Source organism: Mus pahari, chromosome 5 (genome assembly GCF_900095145.1).
Source record: "Mus pahari chromosome 5, PAHARI_EIJ_v1.1, whole genome shotgun sequence".
Lineage (NCBI taxonomy): Eukaryota > Metazoa > Chordata > Mammalia > Rodentia > Muridae > Mus > Mus pahari.
Window position 1 is genome coordinate 110,963,684 of NC_034594.1, and position 4,228 is coordinate 110,967,911.

The 4,228-nt window shown below is 44.5% G+C and overlaps 1 long non-coding RNA gene across 1 annotated transcript in view; it reads left to right on the forward strand.

Annotated features, from left to right (window-relative positions):
• The window catches only part of LOC110321153, a 28,646-nt gene that overhangs the window by 2,838 nt on the left and 21,580 nt on the right, over positions 1–4,228 (forward strand). The gene's annotated exons all lie outside the window — the stretch shown is intronic.

Genomic DNA, 4,228 nt, shown 5'->3' on the forward strand with positions numbered 1-4,228 from the left:
AGTTTTCTATAGCTGTGTCATAAAAATTGTAAAAAAAAAAAAAAAAAAAAAAAAAGAGTAACAGGACGATTTTAAAAAGGGAACATGTGTTTTCTTAAAGTCACTTTGCAGATCTAATGCCTGTGTTTCCTCTCTAGGTGTGCAACTCCACTAACGCCTTAAGGATTCCTGTCTCCATCTTTCCCCAGCCATATATCTGCTTCCTGCCATCGTGCACATCTAATCTTGTCATCTCCTTTCTTATCTTGAGACCGCAAAACGTGCCAGAAAGTCTAGAATGAAATTTCAGTAGCTGGAGTCATTGCAACATTGCCCTGGCTGTCTTTCTGCCTCAAACCATTTTCAACACCACTCCTCCTCCTCCTCCTCCTCCTCCTCCTCTGCTTTCCCCCTTTTTAAAAGCACACCCACCCTCAGACCCTTTGCTTTGTAGTCCCTGGCTGGTTTTGAACTCACTATCCTATCTCAGCTTCCCAAATTCTGGGACTATGTGAGCCACCACACCCAGTTTATGTGAGTTTCATATCTTTTGAATATTTGAAAGGAATTTCCCAGGGAGTAATTTTGGGTGTAAGTTAGGATCGCTGAGTTTAGAACTTATTTCTACCCCCTCTACCATTCCTTCCACCCCAGTTTTTCTGTGTGGCTGTGGCTGTCCTCGAACTCACTTTGTAGAACTCACAGAGATCATCCCCCTGTCTCTGCCTCCTGACTGCTGCTGGGATTGAAGGCCTGGGCCTCCACTCGACAGCTGACCTTATTTCTTCTTAAGTAAAGATGGAAAATGAACCTTTTATAAGTTATACTTGAAAATTGCTTCTAAAGGCATTTCCAGCCGAGCAAAGATATCATCTGCTTCTTTGCAGTCAAGCATGGAATGAAGTGGCCGCAGGGATGGGCTTGGGGTCAGGAGAGGCTTCAAACACTAGATCCACTACCTTCCTGCCCCCTGCCTTCCTGTTTTGAGACTGGGTCTAAAGAATAGGAGATCGACCTCAAACTTCATGTGTATTGAGTCGAACCCAAGACTCCTGCATACGAGGCAAACAATTACCAACTGAGTTATGTTCCAGCCCACGTTAGACTCTCTTTTCTAACCATTCCTCCTTTCTTGTCCCGGTTTGGCCCCTTCCTTGGCTTGGTACCAGTCTGGTTTGGATTTTGGTATCCATACCTGGGCCTCCATGCCTAAGCCACTTCCTAGGTTGCAAGGACAGAGCTTTGGCTGGAAACACTGGCCTTCTGATCTATTCAGCCAGTGTGTGTGTGTGTGTGTGTGTGTGTGTTGTTTTGAGGGACCTATTTGAGGGACTCAGGCACCCACATCCCACACCCTTCTATTTACTCTCCCGGTATGCCTTATGACCTCCTGTATGCTGGCTGCCTATGACAGCCTTCTCCGAAGTTCTGAGCAAATTAGATTTTCTCCACACACGAGACCGTGGGTGAGCATTACACAAATGATACCGACTGACAGGAGGCAGACACACACCACGTGCTTCGTAATTCCTGTATGCAAGTGAAGCCAGTGGTTGGGACAATGACTAGGATGAGATGGGGGAGGCTGGCGGGGGTAGAGCAAAGGAGCTGGGATGCTGCTGCTGAATGTCCTACATCTTAATTTGAGTGCTGGCTACGAGAGTATTTTTAAGTAAGGGTACTGCGATGTAGCTGTGCCTGGCTTTGAGTTCATGGCATTCCTGCCTCCTGCTCTCGAGTGCCAGAATTATAAACATGCGACTTGCTGCCCAGTTATTTTTACTTTTAACGCCTAGATTACACAGTAAATTAGGGTCAGTTTTCTTCATACTATAGAATCTTGTCTCAAGAAATATATAAATAGGGCTGGAGAAATGGCTCAGCCATTGAGCACTGGCTGCTCTTCTAGAGATACTGAGTTCAATTCCCAGCAACTACACAGTGGCTCACAACCATCTGTAATGGGATGCAGTGCCCTCTTCTGGTGTGTCTGAAGACAACTACAATGTACTCATATAAAGAAAATAAATATATACATCTTTTAAAAAAGAAATATATAAATAAATATATTTATATTTAAATGTAGTTATAGCTTGTGACTTTTTTTTAAAAGATTTATTATTATATGTAAGTACATTGTAGCTGTCTTCAGACACACCAGAAAAGGGCATCAGATCTCATTATAGATGGCTGTGAGCTACCATGTGGTTGCTGGGATTTGAACTCAGGACCTTCAGAAGAACAGTCAGTGCTCTTAACCGCTGAGCCATCTCTCCAGCCCCGGTTTGTGACTTTTTGTATGTAAAACTTAAAAACATTGATTTTGTTTGTTTGCTTGAGACAGGGTTTCTTAAAAGCTTTATTTATTTATTATTATATATAATTACACACATAGCTGTCTTCAGACACTCCAGAAGAGGGNGTCAGGTCTTGTTACAGATGGTTATGAGCCACCATGTGGTTGCTGGGATTTGAACTCAGGACCTTTGGAAGAGCAGTCAGGTGCTCTTACCCACTGAGCCATCTCACCAGCCCCGAGACAGGGTTTCTATGTAGCCCTGGCTGTCCTGGAACTCACTCTGTAGACCAGGAACTCACTCTGTAGACCAGGCTGGCCTTGAATTCAGAAATCTGCCTGCCTCTGCCTCCCGAGTGCTGGAATTAAAGGCGTGCGCCACCACCACCTGACTGACCAGCCTGTCTTAATCCCACAGAAATCCACCTGTCTCCTTCCAGGGTGCTGGCATTAACGAAGGTATGCTCCACCACATGAGGCTAGTAGAGACTATTTTAAAACGTTATAGTGCATTTAATTTCTTTTAAATACATTATGGTGATTTCATTTTAAAATCCACTCCATTGGACCGTAAAGCATTGCTTATAGTCAGTTTTCGGTTATTGGGTCGTCACTGTAATTGGTATGGGTAGGTCAAAAATCAAAGGTTATGTGTATGATTTTACTTTTAAACATGTGGCTTTGTGTGTGTGTGTGTGTGTGTGTGTGTGTGTATGTGTGTGTGTGATGTGTGGTTAAGGGAACTCATTTTCCCAGAGTCTATATGCATACAATTTATTCTCTATGCCATTTACAGAAGCCTCAGGATAGAAGTGTGAGACATGTCATCCCAGGTAGGGACAATGATGAACACTTGCTTTTGCCTTCCAACCTGAATTCTCCATTCTGTGACAACAGTGATCTGCCCTTGCTTGGCTTGGCAGACACATCAGTTACTGGCCTTTGGGTACAGTGCCATCTTGAGCCCAGTGATGCCAATGATGTTAACACCTCACGGTTTCTGAGGGCAAGGGTTTGGGCAGGCGCAGCTTGCTATGGCATGTTGCCTGGAACCGAGGCTTGCTTCCAAACCAACAGGGCTATTGGCAGAACTCAGTTCTTCTCAGGTTGCCTCCCCTTCTTGGCTGTGATCTGATCACCAGCCCTACTTCCTGGAGGCCACTCAATTCCTCGCCAGAACATGGCTCCCTATTTTGTCAAGCCAGTAAGAGCAGGATACCATTAGCAAGCGAGCAGCCTCTCAAGCCTTGTGACATGTAACTCCATACCTAGGCACTTTATTGACTGGTGAGGAGCTAGCCACAGGATGTGTACCTTCTCAAGGCAAGGATTGCACAAGGGTGTGAATCCTGGGAGGCACAGTTGTGGCAGCCGGCCTGCCTATCTGCCACTGACACAGCTGTTCAAGGGAAGCAGACCCCTGTGCTCCTAGGCAAGCCAGTATCCACACACTCTTTCCTGTCCACAGAAGCTGTCAACAGGTAGACAGGTGATGTAAGGCCTAAGTGACTTCAGTGTTGGGTGAGCAGACTGAGTTTTTACATAGGGCAGGGAAGAGAGTCCTGGGACGGGAAGCCAATCTGCAACGCTGGGATAGAGTCCGTTGCGAGAAACAATGTCATTCTGCACTCATGGAGACAGACAAGGAAGTGCAGAGGGTGTAGGCCAGGCTGGACCACATAGTAAGACCAGGGTCTCAGAAGACAAGATATCATAAAAGAAATCATAAAAGTATTCATTGTTTATAATAATAGGTCTCATTATAGTATTTTATATTTTTGTTTATAGTATTTTATATTCTTCTTTATTTATTATTGGCAGGTCTCTGTCATAGCTCAGGTTGGCCTCGAACTTACCATCAGCCTCCTGAGGACTGAGATTACAGGCATAGATCATTATGGTATGACGGGTTTGTTTTTTTGTTTTGTTTTGGTTTTTTTTTTTTTTTTTTTT